We start from the raw sequence: 20,766 nt of genomic DNA on the forward strand, positions 1-20,766 counted from the left end.
TTGGGCTGGTGACTGAAGCAGACATTCCTGTTAACAGCCATGTGGACGTGCCTGTGAGGACCGGAAATGCAGGCCATCCTGCAGACCTCTGGCCTCAGGGTCCACGTGGGCTGACGTTCTCTCCCAGACGTGGCACCACAGGTAGCCTGTAGGGCAAAACAGCAGGGTCGCCAAGGAGAGTTTGCAGGTGACCACACAGCCTTAGCACAGAGGAAGGGAGGCAAAGAGGTAAGTGTTGAACTGAGGTTTTAGGACCTACAGAAGCCACTGGCCCATGCACCTTTAGTTCAGGGTTTTCCCCCTTGGCATTATATATATTTGGGGCAGGAAGGTCATTATGGGCTGAATTGTGTCCTCCAAAATTCAGTGCTGAAGCCCAAGCCAGACACCAGGACCTCAGAATGGGACTGTATTTGGAGATCTTTAAAGAGGGGATGAAGGTACAATGAGGTCATTAGGGTGGGCCCTGATAGCATTGGTGTCCTTATAAGAAGAGGAGATCAGGACACAGACGCACACAGAGGGACAACCACGTGAGGACACAGGGAGGAGACGGCCGTCTACACGCCCAGGAGAGAGGCCTCGGGAGGGACCAGCCCTGCCCACACCTGGATCTCAGATTCCAGCCTCCAGGATGGTGAGGAATAAACGTCTGTTGCTTAAGCCATCCAGCCTGTGGTACTTTGTTACGGAAGCCCTAGCAAAATAATGCAGTAATTTTCGTTGGGGGGGGGAGGAGGGGTGTTTCTGTGCATTGTAGTATATTTAGCAGCCTCCCTTGCCTCTACCCACAAGATGCCAGTAGCAAGCACCTCCTGTCTGTCTGTCTTATCTATCTATCCATTCTTTTGTCTATGCATCCATCTATCCATCCATCCATCTCTCCATTCCTCTATCTATCTGTCCATCTATCTTTATTTCTATCTGTCTGCACATACACTTATGCACACATATATATGGACTCATATGTACATGGAATCCCAGTAGCCTAATGAATCAGGAAAGCAGGGTCATAGCTCAGAGGTTCTGCCCTGTATATGCAGTCACCTTCCCCATGTCCCTTGACTCCAAGAATTCATGACCCAATTCAAGAGCTCTCTGTCCTGGATTCAAGAAGGACTTAAAAAAAAACAAAAAAAACAAAACATACTCCTTGTACAGCTAAAACATTTCACCGATCCATTTTGACAGCATCTTCCTGACCACAGCATGCTCATTGCTACTTAGAAAATGTGTCCTTTCTCACTTTTAGGACACAGTTAAGTGTCCTGCTAATGAACACTTTCCTTATAGACACCAGATAAGTAAGCCGACAGTCGCTTGCCACGGTCTCTCAGCTCCTCGAGGAGCTAGGGTCTGCCTGTCTGGTGGCCAGTCCGCTGTAGCCGCCATCCATAACCTGCCTCTGCCCCGTCCTTGTTTTCACATCTGTGAGGTGCGCGTCCCATCCAGCAGAGATAGGTGGTAGGTTGGGCTCGGGCCTGGTGCTCTCTGCGGCCGTCTGTGGACAGGTACCTGCAGTCTGTGTTCTGCTCCAGCCACGGGGGGCTCACGAGCCTTGCCCGCACCCTCCAGCCCGAGGAGATAGGCTTCTGCATCACATTCAGGGTCAGGATGGACCCAAGGGGGCACCTTGACTGACGATGCTGGGAAACCAAAAGCTCTGGCTTCCATATGTAGCTGGCAAGGGAGTGGGGACCATGGGATGTGGTTACCTGTTTCCCCCAAGCCCCGGGAACTCTAGAAGGGAAGCCTGACGTGGATGGCTGCATTTGCCTCTTGTGGCATTTTCCTCCAGGATGCTGTTAGTATTTTGCAGTAAGGTCATTAGTCTTGACCTCCTTTGAGGTCAGAGTACCACCTGGAGGACCTGCCTTCAAGACAGGAGCCCTGTTTAGTGCTCACAGTGGTAGACGGCAAAAGCGGTCCACAGACCCACGGCATTGGCACAATCCGGGACCTTGCCAAAGATGCAGACCCCCAGGTGCCACCCGACCCTCCTAAATCAGCATCTGCATTTCACCCAGGTCCCCAAGAGGTCTAGGCCACTGACCCTCCCCTCCTGGGGCCTGAAGGATGCTTCGTGGTGGTGTGCAGGCATGTGAGGACCTCGACGTGTGAGGATTTTATGTAGAAAACAGGAAATCAGTTAAGCCTTACTAGCATTTATTGTGTGTGTGGATCCTGGCCAGTGATCTCCATGGGGGATAGTCGTGTGTCCCTGTGGGTCCTCCAGCTGTCTAGCGAGGAGAGTGTGGAAAGACATCCATGCCCCAGATCGATTTATTTGATTTCAGCATAATGCAATGTGCATATTAGCGTGAAGCATATTTACAGCTTTTTAAACATTTTTATTGAAGCGTAGTTGACTTAGAATATTATATAAGTACAGCTTTTATTATTTAACTTTTAAACCAACCCTCAGGAAATGGACAGAGGTCTTAAAGTCCTACAAAAGGAGTAAAATGCAGGTTCAGTTTCTTAAGAAGAAAAGGGAACTTCTGGCATGAGCTTCGTAGCATTCACTGATGAGGGAAAACATGTTTGCTAACACACACAGTGTTCGCACCTCAATCGATAGCACTGTGCAAAATCACGTGTATGGACCGAGGCTGAATGGTCAACCTTGGGGGCAGTGAGGCGCATGTTTGACCCGCACGCTGTTTCAGAACTCCCTCTGGCCCTCAGACCCTATGACCATGGACGCCTGAGGGAGGGGCCTGAGGCTCCCCCCTACCTCCCCCTCAGGAGCGCTGCTCACCACTAGGACTCACGAGGCCTACTGAGTTCTCTTGTCCCCCTGCTTTCCTTCCTCCTGTTGCAGGAAGGGGACCCTTCCAGGGCCTGAGCTCTTGTCTAACATTCAGAAATGAATCGTCCGAGGAGACACACGTGCTGACAAAGCAAGAGACTTAATTGGGAAGGGGCGCCCGGCTGGAGAGCAGGAGGGTGAGGGGACCCAGGAGAACTGCTGTGCCACGTGGCTCGCGGTCTCGGGGTTTATGGTGATGGGGTTAATTTCCGGGTTGTCTCTGGCCGATCGTCTTGCTTGTGCCCACATTTGGTCTCCTTCAGGGTGCTGCCTGGTGGCATGCGCATGATATTCTTTTTCCATTATGGTTTATCCAGGATATTGACTATAGTTCCTTGTGCTATACAGTGGGACCTTGTTGTCTATCCATCCTATACATAATAGTCAGCATTTCTGAGCTTTAGAAGGTGGCACTGGCTTGCTGGAGAATAGCTGAGCCCATCCTGAGCTGCAGAGCTGCAGAGCTGAACATGTACATCCAGAATGCACGCACTTGATCCCGTGCAGAGACAATAGAAGATGATTACAGATAGTAATAGGCCAGCTGCACAGTGGATCCTGAGGTTCCAGGCCCCGTCCAGGTAAAGAGATCACCCTCCCACGAACGCGATATTGCTCTGGTCCCAGTTGCCAGATTTGCATTGAGATGCGGGTTCCTCTAGTTAATGCCCTAAGGACCAAGCCTCGGTCTTTACAATCCATCTTGGAGAATGAGTCACTGCTTGCTAGTCTTTGACTGACTGCATCATGCCCTAGTCCTAGGGTGGAATTTTCCACCAACCCTCTCTCCACTGGGCTCTCCTCTGCAGAGTTCAAAGTGAGGAGATGTGCCCAGTTTTATCTTGAGGCTTCCTTTGGTGGTCACCATGGTGAGAAGGATGTCAAACATCACCTAGGTTCCACCTTGAACAGTTTCATTACTACGCCTCTGTGAGGCTTAATGAAACAAAGCCCCTGCTTCTCCTGACCTCAGAGCACAAGTGGGTTACATAGTTCTATCAAGTGCAATCTTTTCACTTCCATTCTCTAAAGTTAGCCCAAAAGGAGCCTTTATTTATGTTCTAGCCACTGTGTCCTGGTCCATTATCTTGTGAATAACCTAGCCTGGAACGCAGCAGAAGAGAGAGCCAATGCTCCAGGCTGGTTATGTACTTTTCCGAGGTTGCACAGCTAGCTTGGGACCTGACTCCAAGTCCTCTTTCCACTTACTAAGATAAATCCTTCTGGGGGATTTTTTTTTTTTACATCTTTATTGGAGTATAATTGCTTTACAATGGTGTGTTAGTTTCTGCTATCTAACAAAGTGAATCAGCTATATGTGTACATATATCCCCATATCTCCTCCCTCTTGCGTCTCCCTCCCACCCTCCCTATCCCACCCCTCTAGGTGGTCACAAAGCACCGAGCTGATCTCCCTGTGCTATGCAGCTGCTTCCCACTAGCTGTCTATTTTACGTTTGGTAGTGTATCTATGTCCATGCCACTCTCTCACTTTGTCACAGCTTACCCTTCCCCCTCCCCATGTCCTCAAGTCCATTCTGTAGTAGGTCTGCGTCTTAATTCCTGTCCTGCCCCTAGGTTCTTCAGAACCTTTTTTTTTTTTTTTTAGATTTCATATATATGTGTTAACATACGGTATTTATTTTTCTCTTTCTTACTTCACTCTGTATGACAGACTCTAGGTCTATCCACCTCACTACAAATAACTCAATTTCGTTCCTTTATATGTCTGAGTAATATTCCATTGTATACATGTGCCACATCTTCTTTATCCATCCATCTGTTGATGGACACTTAGGTTGCTTCCGTGTCCTGGCTATTGTAAATAGAGCTGCAGTGAACATTGTGGTACATGATTCTTTTTGAATTATGGTTTTCTCAGGGCATCTGCCCAGTAGTGGGATTGCTGGGTTGTATGGTAGTTCTATTTTTAGTTTTTTAAGGAACCTCTACACTGTTCTCCATAGTGGCTGTATCAATTTACATTCCCACCAACAGAGCAAGAGGGTTCCCTTTTCTCCACACCCTCTTCAGCATTTATTGTGTGTAGATTTTTTGATGATGGCCATTCTGACTGGTGTGAGGTGATACCTCATTGTAGTTTTGATTTGCATTTCTCTAATGATTAGCGATGTTCAGCATCCTTTCATGTGTTTGTTGGCCATCTGTATATCTTCTTTGGAGAAATGTCTGTTTAGGTCTTCTGCCCATTTTTGGATTAGGTTTTTTTTTTTTTTTTTTCCTTTTTTGCGGTACGCGGGCCTCTCACTGCTGTGGCCTCTCCCGTTGCGGAGAACAGGCTCCGGACGCGCAGGCTCAGCAGCCATGGCTCACGGGCCCAGCCGCTCCGCGGCATGTGGGAACCTCCCTGACCGGGGCACAAACCCGTGTCCCCTGCATCGGCAGGCAGACTCCCAACCACTGTACCACCAGGGAAGTCCGGGTTGTTTGTTTTTTTGATATTGAGCTGCATGAGCTGCTTGTATATTTTGGAGATTAACCCTTTGTCAGTTGCTTCATTTGCAAATATTGTCTCCCATTCTGAGGGTTGTCTTTTCATTTTGTTTATGGTTTCCTTTGCTGTGCAAAAGCTTTTACATTTCATTAGGTCCCATTTGTTTACTTTTGTTTTTGTTTCCGTTACTCTAGGAGGTGGGTCAGAAAGGATCTTGCTGTGATTTATGTCATAGAGGGTTCTGCCTATGTTTTCCTCTAAGAGCTTTATAGTGTCTGGCCTTACATTTAGGTCTTTAATCCATTTTGAGTTTATTTTTGTGTATGGCGTTAGGGAGTGTTCGAATTTCATTCTTTTATATGTAGCTGTCCAGTTTTCCCAGCACCACTTACTGAAGAGGCTGTCTTTTCTCCATTGTATATTCTTGCCTCCTTTATCAAAAATAAGGTGACCACATGTGCGTGGGTTTATCTCTGGGCTTTCTACCCTGTTCCATTGATCTATATTTCTGTTTCTGTTCCAGTACCATACTCTCTTGATTACTGTAGCTTTGTAGTATAGTCTGAAGTCAGGGAATCTGATTCCTCCAGCTCCGTTTTTCTTTCTCAAGATTGCTTTGGCTATTCGGGGTCTTTTGTGTTTCCATAGAAATTGTGAAATTTTTTGTTCTAGTTCTGGGGAAAATGCCAGTGGTAGTTTTGATAGCGGTTGCATTGAATCTGCAGATTGCTTTGGGTAGTATAGTCATTTTCACAGTGTTGATTCTTCCAGTCCAAGAACATGGTATATCTCTCCATCTGTTTGTATCATGTTTATTTTCTTTCATCAGTGTCTTACAGTTTTCTGCATACAGGTCTTTTGCCTCCTTAGGTAGGTTTATTCCTAGGTATTTTATTCTTTTTGTTGCAGTGGTAAATGGGAGTGTTTCCTTCTGTTTCAGATTTTTCATCATTATTGTATACGAATGCAAGAGAGTTCTGTGCATTAATTTTGTATCCTGCTACTTTACCAGATTCATTGATTAGCTCTTGTAGTTTTCTGGTAGCATCTTTAGGATTCTCTATGTACAGTATGTCATCTGCAAACAGTGGCAGTTTTACTTCTTCTTTTATGATTTGGATTCCTTTTACTTCTTTTTCTTCTCTGATTGCTGTGGCTAAAACTTCCAAAACCACGTTGAATAATAGTGATGAGAGTGGGCTACCTTGTCTTGTTCCTGATCTTAGTGGAAATGGTTTCAGTTTTTCACCATTGCGAATGATATTGGCTGTGGGTTTGTCATATATGGCCTTTATTATGTTGTTCCCTCTATGCCTACTTTCTGGAAAGTTTTTATCATAAATGGGTGTTGAGTTTTGTCAAAAGCTTTTTCTGCATCTATTGAGATGATCATATGGTTTTTATTCTTCAATTTGTTAATATGGTGTATCACATTGATTGTTTTGTGTATATTGAAGAATCCTTGCATTCGTGGAATAAACCCCACTTGATCATGGTGTATGATCCTTTTAATGTGCTGTTGGATTCTGTTTGCTAGTATTTTGTTGGGGATTTTTGCAACTATGTTCATCAGTGATATTGGCCTGTAGTTTTCTTTTTCTGTGACACCTTTGTCTGGTTTTGGTTTCAGGGTGATGGTGGCCTTGCAGAATGGGTTTGGGAGTGTTCCTTCCTCTGCTATATTTTGGAAGAGTCTGAGAAGGATAGGTGTTAGCTCTTCTCTAAATGTTTGAATTCGCCTGTGAAGCCATCTGGTCCTGGGCTTTTGTTTGTTGGAAGATTTTTTTTTTTTTTTTTTTTTTTTGTGGTACGCGGGCCTCTCACTGTTGTAGCCTTTCCCGTTGCGGAGCACAGGCTCTGGACGTGCGGGCTCAGCAGCCATGGCTCACGGGCCCAGCCGCTCCGCGGCATGTGGGGTCCTCCCGGACCGGGGCACGAACCCGTGTCCCCTGCATCGGCAGGTGGACTCTCAACCACTGCGCCACCAGGGAAGCCCTGTTGGAAGATTTTTAATCACAGTTTCAATTTCAATGCTTGTGATTGGTCTGTTTATATTTTCTGTTTCTTCCTGGTTTAGTTTCAGAAGGTTGTGCTTTTCTAAGTATTTGTCCATTTCTTCCAGGTTGTCCATTTTATTGGCACCTAATTGCTTGTAGTAGTCTCTCATGATCCTTTGTATTTCTGCAGTGTCAGTTGTTACTTCTCCTTTTTCATTTCTAATTCTATTGATTTGAGTCTTCTCCCTTTTTTTCTTGATGAGTCTGGCTAACGGTTTATCAATTCTGTTTGTCTTCTCAAAGAATCAACTTTTAGTTTTATTGATCTTTGCTACTGTTTCCTTCATTTCTTTTTTATTTATTTCTGATCTGATCTTTATGATTTCTTTCCTTCTGCTAACTTTGGGGGTTTTTTTTGTTGTTGTTCTTCTTCTTTCTCTAATTGCTTTAGGTGTAAGGTTAGGTTCTTTAGTTGAGCTATTTCCCAGGGGAGTGTTTATGGTAGCAGGGTAACGTGTCAGCTGAGGGAGGTCCTGGAGGAATCTTCAAAGTAGGCAGCATGGAACCCTGTGGGCTCTGTGATCCAGCAGCAAGGGCATAAAAGAAGAAGTGGAGGGGGCTTGGGAAGAGGTTTCTTTGGCTTTAGCTCTGTGCCCCTCCCTGTGGAGGGGTGGGCTTCTTGCTTCACCCCAGCCCTGTGAGGCTTCAGTGAGACCCCTTAGAGAGGGTGAAACCTCATTCTGCATCTCTGGTGCCCCAAGGGCCCGACTCCTGCCTGAATTTCCAGGGAGGGGGCTGTGCTAGTAGAGGCTGGGCTTCCCAAGGCTCTCAGAGATGCATGGCCAGCTGACCTCGGTGGCCCATGGGGACCAGCAGGGAGGGAGTCTTGCCGCCATTTGGACTTCTGCTCCTGGGGGGGTGCGGGGGACTCCAGCTGAGAAGGAGCCACAGCCACACCCTCCCACTACCCCCCACTCCCGCAGTCTCAGGACTTTTCGATGGGCAGGAATCCAGCTGGGACAGGTCCCATGAACTCGTAGGAATGCACTTCAGAGGGAAGGTCAGCCCTTCCAGTGGCCTGAAGCCATCTCTGGACACTACCAGCCTCAGGGGAATGATCAGCCCCTTTGACCTTATCTTTCCCTCTACATTCCTTGCTGGGAGGGACAGGACAGCAGCCAGAGGTGCAGTGAGTGATCCGTGAAGACACCAGAAGCTCTTATCTCATTCTCTCCCTTCCCAGACCACCAAAACCACTCCTGCACTCGTGACTTACCCTGGAATTAAGCCTGCAGCTTTAGAGTTGCACTAGGCATTGAGTTTTGGGCTTTGAAGCATTCAGTGACCAGAAGCATCCCGGGACGTGCTGGAATTTTGGCCCCTGATACTGTGAACCGTCTCTCCAACGAGTAAGTTCTATGGAGACATCCCACCCCCCCTCTAAGACCATATGTCACCTTGTTGTTGTTTTTTTGTGTGGTATGCGGGCCTCTCACTATTGTGGCCTCTCCCGCTGCGGAGCACAGGCTCCAGACGCGCAGGCTCAGCGGCCACGGCTCACGGGCCCAGCCGCTCAGTGGAATGTGGGATCTTCCCGGACCGGGGCACGAACCCGTGTCCCCTGCATCGGCAGGCGGACTCTCAACCACTGCACCACCAGGGAAGCCCTAGATGTCACCTTTTGATGATGTCAGAGTCATGCTTATTCAGCTTAAAATAGTTTTTCAGGTTTCACCATACTATCACCCTGGGCTTCCATGAAGAACGGGAAATATGTCAGCAGCCGCTACATTATGTATTAATTATGTGAGCGCCTGCCAAGAACCAGAGGCACACAAAATAATTAAAACCAAGTAAGGTTTTATTTATAGACATGGAAAACAAAGGTGGAGATTTAGTCTTTCCTTTTTTTTTTTTTTTTTTTTTTTTACCTAAACAAAACGAAATAATGATGGATGGGAGGAGACAGGCCAGAAGAGAAATGCTGACAGTTATCTTTCCCGGGGTACACGTGTCCCCCAGATGTGTGGGCTGAGGCATCCGGGCGCACTTCCTCTGTGCTGCTTTCCGCCCACCAGGCTCAGGGCTGCCCGTCCGACTTCCTCATCCTGGGTGTTGGCCGGCAATGCCTTCCTCGGGGCTGTGTGTGCCACGTGCCGGGGGGAGCGAGACACGTGATAGTCAGGGATGCAGGGCTGCTGTGCTGCGGGCCGTGCACAGGGCGTCCGGCACGCAGCCCCAGCTGCGCATGGCCTCATCCGCACCCCGGTGCCTCCCAGTGGGGGAGCAGTTGTCCCCACGTGTGACGCCCACCTCCCCACTGCTTTCCAGCACCCTCAGCTTCCCCGCCCACACGTGTGCACCTGCCACACCTGCCTGCTGTGCACAGTGGCGTGGAGACTCCCGTGCACACATGAGATGCTCTGAGTACATGTCCACTTTTTTCCCCCCTCCCACTTCAAGGTGCCAGCAGGAAAAGAAAGATCACGGTGCAGTATTCAGAAATGATAGATGTGTCCGTTTGATTACTGCCAAGGTGTGACTGATCATTTCAGGAAGCCCAGCTCCCCTCTGATTCATAGATGAGGCACTAGGGGCCTGAGGGAGGATTACGTGAAGAAACGCAGGCGTTAAGTAACTTTTTAATGAGAGCTTCACCAGTTATCCGGTGATGACTTTGCAGCCAGTGATGTAAGTCCATATAACTTCCCCGGGCTGTCCAATGACTGTTCAAAGCCCTTGAGCTCTTGGCTGGGATGCTGTTCAGTGCAGTCAGTGGAAAAGCTGTGTGAGGTCCCTGCAGTCAAGGCACCTTCTCTATGTGCCAGAGAATAGCTCTGTCTGAAAGCCTCATGAGTTGGTGAGTTGGATTCTTTTTTTTTTTTTTTTTGCTTCTGGGAATAGTTACTTTGTCTACAGGTCCCTGTTTTGTTCTTTTTCTGGAATAGTTAAGTAATACATGAGGTAAGAGTTAGTTACATAAGTTGAAGGGCTAAGTGTTAGCTATGGGCAGGTGGAGGTTTGAATTACCTGGCGTGGGACTAATGAAAGTATGTGTTTTATCTGGAGTGTTACCTTTACAAAAAAAATCTGTAAAGCCACCTGCAACAGTTTATCTGATATGTATTCATTTGTTCGTTTGCTCTGGAACAAGGGAGTCCTCTGGGAGAGGAAAGCAATTGCCTCATAGTCTTTATTTGTTTCTTTCTGCATGAAATTCATACTTTGAAAACACCTGCGGGTAAAAACAAGAAACCTAAGAGGAAGTGAGTAAAGAGGTACACTTTGTGCTGTAGCTTGACTCAAAAGAGAAATTGGGTCCATTAACCCTAGCTCTCAAAGCATTAGAACCACTGCTTCTGAGTTGGATACAAGGAATATGAATAAGAAGTATTTGCCATCAAATGTATTCCATGAAAGACAAATGTCATTCTCAGCTTAGTACTTGCTGCTTTTCCGAAACATAATTTTGAGGAGTTAATAGAAGTTCCAATTTTTTTTAACCTTTTTTCCATGTCACATCTTTCTTTTCTTTCCTTTTTTTTCATACTTAGGAATTTGGTATTTATTTTTTGGCTGCGTTGGGTCTTTGTTGCCGCGTGCGGGCTTTCTCTAGTTGCGGCGAGCGGGGGCTACTTTTCCTTGCAGTGCGCAGGCTTCTCATTGCGGTGGCTTCTCTTGTTGCGGAGCACCGGCTCTAGGCACGCGGGCTTAAGTAGTTGTGGCACGTGGGCTCAGTAGTTGTGGCTCATGGGCTCAGTAGTTGTGGCTCACGGGCTCTAGAGCACAGGCTCAGTAGTTGTGGAGCATGGGCTTAGTTGCTTCACGGCCTGTGGGATCTTCCCGGACCAGGGCTTGAACCTGTGTTCCCTGCATTGGCAGGCAGATTCTTAACCACTGTGCCACCAGGGAAGTCCCACACATCTTTATTTTCTGTTCTAAATATACAAGTTCAGAGTCTGGCATGAGCCACTTGAATCTGTGTCCTGAAAAATGACAACCAGATTTCCTCCCTACTTGAGAGGCAGGTACGCCGACCACTGAGTGTGTCCTCAGGACCATGGCTTCCACCACTCCTTGTGGCTACACTGGCTGTGTTTTCAGACGTGCTGTTTATTATTCCAGTGTTTGGCTATGTAGACAGGGTTTGGCTTCTGTATAAAGGAGCCGGGTTAAACAGGGAATGAGTCTGTGGTTCAGAAATCAACCTGTCCATTCTGCAAATGTACGTCAGTTACAGAAAAAATCAGCATCTGGGACAGTATGTCCTTTGCAATGCATGCCATACATAATCTACCTGTTATGAACCAGCCAAATATATTATTTTTCCCCCCAGAGGTAGATGCTAAGAAATGCATGTAACCCCCTGTTCAGCCTCAGCCTCCACATTTCCCTGTGAATGAATGATCGGAAAGAATTAAGATGTCTAGTTCTTGCTTAGTTTACTTCTTATCCAGGTATCAACAGATTTCCTGTCTACATCAGTTTTGTCTTCTGTGCTCACCCTTGCAGATGGAATTAGAGGGCTGATAGAAACAATTGCCATCCAAGATGATGTTACTAAAAATGGTGAAACTATTTTGTTGAAAGATTACTCCGCGACGTGGTTATTTGCCGTAGGGCACTCTGTGTGTTCAGTAAACCCATGGCAATACCTGACAGATTATTCATATGAATTGGTGTCTCCAGGGTCATTCATATTTCCCAACTGAGATATTGCCCCATATTCATTTATAATGAGATTTTAATATAACAACTGATGCCATCAGGATTCAGAACTGTAAAAGCTTTCACGGCATGGGAAAAAGAAAAAAAGATATAAAGTCTCCCTCTATTTGTATTTAAAAGCTAAACAGTAAATGTCAGGCATCCCTTAAAAGGCTGGATGAAACAGGCATTTAAAGTTTGTGGGTAAAAATCCTAAGCCGTGTTCTCCAGACCAGTCGCCACCTCTGTTGTTTTCTTTGCTTCTTGTCTTCTGATTAAAATCCCCGCTTTGTTTGGATATTAACCTTGTAAAACTCTCGATCAGTCAGTCAGTGAACTCTTACCTAGGACCCCTGGGATCCAGGTAAAAAAAAGGTGTAGCAGGGCTTCCCTGGTGGCACAGTGGTTGAGAGTCCGCCTGCCGATGCAGGGGACACAGGTTCGTGCCCCGGTCTGGGAAGATCCTATATGCCGCGGAGCAGCTGGGCCCGTGAGCCATGGCCGCTGAGCCTGCACTCCGCAACGGGAGAGGCCGCAACAGTGAGAGGCCCGCGTACTGCAAAGGAAAAAAAAAAAAGTGTAGCAGTGATGAAACACAAGCGTAGTCTCACCTCCAAGGCTGTCCGAGATGGAAAACAAAACTTGGGAAATGCTGCAAGTGCCAATGTCAGGGATCATTAAATGCCTATCATGAGCATCAAGTGCAGGGAAAGACACACTGCTGGGCTCAGCTAGGGCCGCCGGCTTGACTGTCAACTCTGGTAGAAAGCCTGCAGGTGAGACTGAATGGGTCCTGGGTCCAGTGTTCCTCTTTAGTGGTTCCAGGATCGGGGGGTTGTCTTGTCTACAGATAGATGGAGAGTTGGGGTGGGGAGGTCTCCTTTACAGTTAATTTGTCTACCCCAGGGTTTCTCAGCCGCAGCACTGGAAGACGCTTTGCTGTAGGGCCTGACCTGTGTGTGGAGGATATTTAGGATCCACCTGCTAGATGGCAGTATCAACCCCCCTCCCAAATGTGACAACCAAACTTGTCTCCAGGTGTTACCCCATGTCCCTTCAGCTCCAGATGACAACCACTGACCTACAATAAGCATTTAAAATGCACAAGGCACTGTTCACAATAGCCAAGACATGCAAACAACCCAAGTGCCCATCAACAGACGGTTGGATAAAGAAGATGTGGTACATATATACAATGGAATATTACTCAGCCATAAAAAGAATAAAATATTGCCATTTGCAGCCACATGGATGGACCTAGAGGGTCTTATGCTTAGTGAAATAAGTTAGACAGAGAAAGACAAAGACCCTATGATATCACATGTATGTGGAATCTCAAAAATAATACAAATGAATGCACATGCAAAACAGAAACAGAAAACAAACTTACGGTTACTAAAGGGGAGAGGGACGGGGGAGGGACAAACTGGGGGTATGGGATTAACAGATATAGACTACTCTATATAAAATAGGTAAGCAACAAGGATTTACTGTATAGCACAGGGAATTACAGCCATTCTCTTGTAATAACCTGTAATGGAATATAATTTGCAAAAACCCTGAATCACGATGCTTTGCACCTGAAATTAACACAACATTGTAAATCAACTATACTTCATAAAATAATAGAATAAAATGCATCAGGCAGAGCTTCGCGGTGGAGCAGGGTTCCTCGGCCTGGGCACTACCGTGCTGACTTTTGGGGCCACATCATTCTTTGACATGGGAGCGTCCTGTGCACCACAGGGGGTTGAGAACACCTCCGCCCTGGTCCAAACATTGCCGAAGGCTTCCTGGTTAGCACCTCTGAACTGGAGACAGGAAGGAGCCCCTGGAGGCCTGACGGAAGCGGGAAGAGGGCTCCTGTGTCCTGTCTGCAACTCTTCCCCCAGGTCTCCTGGCAGCTTTTCACTTCTGCTGGAGGCCGCCCCAGCTTGTCCGAACTGAGTCACTGGGCCAGGGTTTCCTGGGTCCCTACCTGCCACCTCTGTCACAGATGAGGAGACTGTGGGGTTATGTGAGTTCACGGGATTGGCCAAGATACTCTTCAGCCTAGGAGGGCTTTGCCAGGGCCTGACTCCTTCAATTGCTTCTCTACAAAGCCCTGCCTTCCGATCCACAGCCCTTTGTCTGTAACCAGAAAGAAAAGAAAAAGATTGGAAGCCCGGTGTCTGGCAGCAACAGTTGTTTTGAACCAGGGAATGTAAAACTGATGTAACGTTGAATAGTCTTTCTTTAGCCGACAGAGTGCAAATATTCATCGTGTTTATCGCTGTGGAACCATTAATATGTGTGATTGCAGGTTGCTTTCTAAAACTTTGCTCGAGGTATATGGATTACATGATATATTTGGAGATATAGTATGTGTGTGTGTGTGTGTGTGTATATACGAAGGTAATGCTGCATATATACATATATAGATATCTATATATATGAAGGTAATGGTGAACATATATATGTATAGATGTATTATACCTATATACATGAAGGTAACGGTGAACATATACACGTATAGATGTATTATATCTATATACATGAAGGTAACGGTGAACATATACACATATAGATGTATTATATCTATATACATGAAGGTAACGGTGAACATATACACGTATAGATGTATTATATCTATATATATGAAGGTAATGGTGAACATATACACGTATAGATGTATTATACCTATATATATATGAAGGTAATGGTGCATATATACATGTATAGATGTTTTATACCTATATATATGAAGGTAATGGTGAATATATACATGTATAGATGTTTTATACCTATATATATGAAGGTAATGGTGCATATATACATATATAGATATCTATATATATGAAGGTAACGGTGAACATATACCCGTGTAGATGTATTATACCTATATATGTGAAGGTAATGGTGAACACGTACACGTATAGATGTATTATACCTATATATATGAAGGTAATGGTGAATATATACATGTATAGATGCTTTATACCTATATATATGAAGGTAATGGTGCATGTATACATATATAGATATCTATATATATGAAGGTAATGGTGAACATATACACGTGTAGATGTATTATACCTATATATGTGAAGGTAATGGTGAACACGTACACGTATAGATGTATTATACCTATATATATGAAGGTAATGGTGAATATATACATGTATAGATGTTTTATACCTATATATATGAAGGTAATGGTGCATGTATACATATATAGATATCTATATATATGAAGGTAACAGTGAACATATACCCGTGTAGATGTATTATACCTATATATGTGAAGGTAATGGTGAACACGTACACGTGTAGATGTATTATACCTATATATATGAAGGTAATGGTGCATGTATACATATATAGATATCTATATATATGAAGGTAATGGTGAACATATACACGTGTAGATGTATTATACCTATATATGTGAAGGTAATGGTGAACACGTACACGTGTAGATGTATTATACCTATATATGTGAAGGTAATGGTGAACATATACACATATATTCCAGCTTTATTGAATGACAAATTTCTAGATATTCCAGTCTTACTCAGATATCGTTGACCTCAACATTGTATACCTTTCAGATGTACAACACAGTGCCTTGCTATGCCATGTGGATTGTCACATGATCACCGCCATAATTTTAGTGAACATCCATCACCTCACATGGTTACACTGTTTGGTCGTCTCAGTTGCTAAATGGTGTGTGTGACAGACCGAATGCTTTCAGTGTAGAAAACTAGTGTGTCTGGTATGAGTGCCAAAAGCCATCCTGAAGGCAGCTCAGCGTTGGAGGGGGTCTTTGAATCCTTTTAATGAAGTAGTTTTGATTTCTTTTTTAAAGCCATTACTTTCTAAAACCCAAAGACTTCTGAGCTCTGAAACACAACTGGCCACACGTGTTTGAGCTTTTTTGAGACCGAGGACTTGGGGTTGTAATCGCCAGCAGGGTAGGGTTCATGTTTAGCACATGGTGACTTTGAACAGCAGATGGTGTTTGCACTATGTGGGTTTTGTTTTTCCACTTACCGTATCATCATATGCTCTCTTATACCCTCAGAAGCAGCTTCCACTGCTTAAAACCTCATGACCCTTCTGCACTGTCCAAGCTTTGCAATAATGTGAAAACACTCAAAAGCCTAAATGCAGCCAGAAGACTTGGGCAGAAGGACTGTGCCTTTTGGACCCTGTGCTCAGAGCTGCTGTGCCCCGTGTGCTCAGGGGGCAGCTTCTCCCCAGCCTGTGCACCTGAAAGGCAAAGAACCCCTAACTCAGATGGACCGTGTGGGTTATGAGGGCCCAGCCTGGTGTTGTGTGGCCCTGGAAGTACTAAACTGAAAGGCACGTATTGACTTTGAAAAGGCCAGCTATGTGATTCCGTTAAAAAAAAAAAAAAGTACCAAGTCCATTTTTGGTTAATTAAGAAGAAGGGAAAATTGTCGTTTGGCGAGCAAGCAGGTATGCCTCTGGGTCAGGATTTCCCAGCCTGGGCACAGTTGATCTGTGGGCCTGGGGAATTCCTTGTCGTGGGATGGGTCTTGTGCATCGTGGGATGTTTAGGCGCATCTTTGGACACCATCCCGGAGATGCCAATAGCACCTGCCCTGTTGTGAGAACCAGAATGACTCCAGACGCCACTAACACCTCTGAGGGATAGGTGGGGGGGCGGGCGTTGGGAACGAGCTGCAGAGTCACCCCTCATTGACAACCACCGGGCTAGAAAAAGCATTTAAGAATTAATAAGACATGGGCTTCCCTGGTGGCGCAGTGGTTGAGAGTCCGCCTGCCGATGCAGGGGACACGGGTTCGTGCCCCGGTCCGGGAAGATCCCACATGCCATGGAGCAGCTGGGCCCGTGAGCCATGGCCGCTGAGCCTGCACATCCGGAGCCTGTGCTCTGCAATGGGAGAGGCCACAACAGTGAGAGGCCCGCGTACCGCCAAAAAAAAAAAAAAAAAGAATTAGTAAGACAGAGCTTGGACTGAGAGCACGATGCTCCACCTTGGCACGAATGATACCTGGGGCCGGATCGTTCTTTTGTTGGCAGTGCATTGTGGGATATTCATGTGCATCCCTGGCTTCTACACACTGGATGCCAGTGGGTAGAAGGTCACAGCTTGTGAGCACAGCTGTGTTGCTTGTGGAGCAACGCCCACAAGCTGTGACAACCAAAAATGTGTCCAGACAGCGCCACCTGTCCCCTGGAAGACAAAGTCACTGGGGCTTGACAGTCGTTGGTCTAGTGGGATCTTATATTACAGGTGGGAAAAAATAAATCTGTTTTCTATAGGTAGTGTTGGGGCCAAGAGTTCTCCTGCCCCACCATCTTGTCACCCATCCCCTGGGTGACTCATCCAAAGGGGTGTCGAAAGCCATTTGCCTTCCTGGGCATGCCGGGTCATGTCACATAATTGACATCTCCTGAGGCAGACTCATCCCGGCCGGCAGCACGCAGTCGAGTCCAGGAACTTCTTTTTTTTTTTTTTTTTTTTTTTTTTTTTGCGGTATGCGGGCCTCTCACTGTTGTGGCCTCCCCCGTTGTGGAGCACAGGCTCCGGATGCGCAGGCCCAGCGGCCATGGCTCACGGGCCCAGCCGCTCCGCGGCATATGGGATCCTCCCAGACCGGGGCACGAACCCGTATCCCCTGCATCGGCAGGCGGACTCTCAACCACTGCGCCACCAGGGAGGCCCTTAGTCCAGGAACTTCTAATTGCAGATGAGTCCAGGTGAGTTCATTAATCAAGGAGACGACAGTCATAACTGTCTAGAGCTAGAGGGTGCACACTCAGGTTTTTTTGGTTGGAAGTGACAGAAACTCAGTGCCCCCTCACTCAAACCCAGAAAGGGATTTTTTCAGTTGCACAGATAGGAGGGAGGCTCACAGAGTCAGAGGAAGAGCCCCAGGAACCAGGACCATTGGCCTTAAGGAGCTGAAAATTCTCTGTAAGTCCGATTGACGTGACTTGTCACTACTGTCTGTGGCTGCTGGTGGAGGGGACCACTGTATTTGAGAGCCGCTGGTTTTGCATCCTGGTTAAATGCAGTGGTGTTATTACCATGTTATGTATATTTGGGAGTGGATGTTGTGGTAGTTGTCTGTCACTGGATACAAATTACCGCATATTTAAGGGCTTAGAACAACGTCCATTGATTATCTCCGTGTCTGTGGGTCAGGTGTGCCCGCATGGCTTACCTGGCTCGTAGTCTGCTCACGACGGTCTTTACAAGCCTGCAAAGTATTGGCCACAGTCGTATTATCACCTGAAAGCTTGGGATGCCCTTCTAAGCTCATTCAACATGTTGGCAGAATCTAGTTCCCTGTGGTTGTAAGACTGGGACCCTCAGCTCCTAGGGGCCACCCCTCCCTATAGGCCTTTCACACCATGACTGTTTGTTCCATCCAGGCCAGGAGGATTGCAAATCCTGTGCCTGGAGTCTGTTTCCAAGGGATCACCTGATTAGGCCAGGCCCACCCACTTCAATCTCCTCGTTGAGTTGCACAAAGTCAGTTGATTAGGAACCTCAATCATATTCCTTCACTTTTGCCAAGTCCTACATCTCAGGCCCCCCTCACACACACACACACACACACACACACACACACACACACACATCCTCAAGAGGAGAGAGGATCACACAAAGATGTGGGTACCAGGAGGTGGGAGCCATGGAGGCTATCTTAGAATCCTGCCTATGACAGATGCCTTTTTGTGGCAGGACCTGGGAGCCTAAATAGGATTTGGAAAATAGGTCTCTCTGGACAGCCCTTGCCTCCCTACACCCAGTAGACCCTAGTGACATCCTTCTTCTGTGATCCTAGCTACCAGGTCAGCTCTCCCTTCCCCCCAGCCCCGTTCGGTCCAGCCAGGCCTTACAGCAGAAAGTGTTCTCTTATTGGTTGGAAGTTATCACTCCACTGCTGTCCGTGTAGTCCTTCCTTCTCTCCTTACGCAGAAGGTTCATTGGACCCGAGTCTATGGTCCCTGGGCCAGGCTGGTGGGTCCAGATAGTCACCAGCGGTGACCTACAGTCCTGTTTGCATTCACAGTGGGGGGTTGGCATTCGTCCACATCTCAGTTTGAGGCTGGAACATCACGCTAGTGAAATCAGAAGACTTGGTGGTGTTTTTTTAAAAAGTAAACTTCAACTTGATGTTTCTTTTTTTAACGCTTTTAAAAAAAAACTTGGGGTAAAATTCAACAAATTGCATATTAACCGTTTTAAAGTGTGTAATTCAGAGGCATTAAGTATATCCAGCCACTTTGTTCAACTGGTACCTCTCTCTAGTTCTAGAACTTGTTCATTATTCCCCCCACCAAAACCCCATACCCTTTATCAGTCCTCCCCAAACCCAACTCTCTTTCCCTTTAGCCTCTACCACTAATCTTTCTGTGTCTATGGACTCACCTATTCTGGACATTTCCTATAAATGGGATCGCACAATATGTGGCCTTTTGTGTCTGGCTTCGCTCGCTGACCATCCTGTTTTCAAGGCTTGTCCATGTTGTAGAACTCTATTCCTTTTTATGGCTGAATCCTGTAGCATTTTATAGCTGGACTGCATTTTGTTTTTCCGTTTACCTGTTGCTGAGCATGTAGGTTTTCACCTTTCGGCTCTTGTGAGCCCTGCTGCTGTGAGCCCTGGGTGTACAGATGTCTTTAAGAGCGTGGTTCCACTTCTTTTGGGTGTACGCACAGAAGTGGTCTGGCTAAGTCATGTGGCCAGTCTTATGTTTCGCTTTCTGAGCAACTGCCGTGCTGTTTTCCACCTCCAGGTTTAATCTCTCTTCATCGTTGAGGTCCTCGTTTTAGATGGTTGTCTCTGCTGTGGCTCAGCAGCCCTGAGAGGTAAACTTACAGCGTCTCCTGTCAGAATTTGTGTTGAGGAAGATCAGTTTATCCGTGAGAGAGCGCCTGGCAAAGCCTCAGTTTGTATCATGAGCGTTGTAAGACTTGTTTCTGTCTGCCCGGCAGCCTGTTGGGGAAAAGGTGGAACAGCCAAGGCTCAGGTGGAATGCAAGGAGGGAGCGGCCCAGAAACCAGTCACCTGAAACACAGGGTCACATGGTTCCAAGGTCACAAAAAGAGGCCCGTGGGTCCCGAGAGGCCATCAAACCTGGCCTGGTGGCTGGAGATGGACTTGAAAATCCATAGGGGCGATTCCTGGTCCCGTTGGGAGTTGCCATTGGGCGGGGCTGCTGGTGTTCCAGATGGTGGCAGGGATCCCAGGAGTCTCTGAGTTGTTGAGTTTAATCTGCTTCCCAACTTGAAATGGGCCATGGAGCCAGGAATAAACAGGGTCTTCTGGGACCCTCCCTCCACCTGCCTGTTCTCCATCACACGTCACCTACCTCCCTCCTGCATCCTGGCCTCCCTCTCCTCTCCACCCACAAAGTGTTACCCCCATCCAAGCCTGCCTTGGTCTGGGGACAGAACTGGGTGTCTGAGGTCCAGGGGATGTAACCAATGGCCCATCACCTTATGAAGATTCAAATTCCAGTTAGATCAGGAGCCTTTCTCTCTGTGTTGACTGCACTGACTTCCATCTCTCTTCCAACCCCATTTCCTCACCCTCGACACATACAGTTGTGTCCAGTGGACACATTACGAGATTAGAGATTTTATCAAACACAGTAGTGTGAAAGCGGCTGAGTGACTACTGACAACTTATTTTCAGCAAAAAAGAGTGCTCCTGGCCACTGCCCAAGCATTCATTAGGACATGAAGCCTCCTAGGGTACAATGGTGTGTGTGGAATATACGTGGCACCTAATTATATATTCCATTA

At 46.7% G+C, this 20,766-nt stretch overlaps 1 protein-coding gene across 9 annotated transcripts in view; it reads left to right on the forward strand.

Annotated features, from left to right (window-relative positions):
- The window catches only part of STS (steroid sulfatase), a 174,559-nt gene that overhangs the window by 11,130 nt on the left and 142,663 nt on the right, over positions 1-20,766 (forward strand). Inside the window, exon 1 of one of the 9 annotated variants that reach the window (XM_082609702.1) lies at positions 7,169-8,673. The exons of 7 other annotated variants lie outside the window; for them this stretch is intronic. The gene's annotated coding sequence lies outside the window, so the exon portion shown is untranslated. Of the gene's footprint in view, positions 1-7,168; positions 8,674-8,872; positions 10,125-20,766 lie in introns of those variants that run through there. One more of the 9 variants, XM_082609700.1, reaches the window with a different exon arrangement.

The sequence above is a fragment of the Mesoplodon mirus genome (genome assembly GCF_964341445.2).
Source record: "Mesoplodon mirus genome assembly, chromosome: X".
NCBI lineage: Eukaryota > Metazoa > Chordata > Mammalia > Artiodactyla > Ziphiidae > Mesoplodon > Mesoplodon mirus.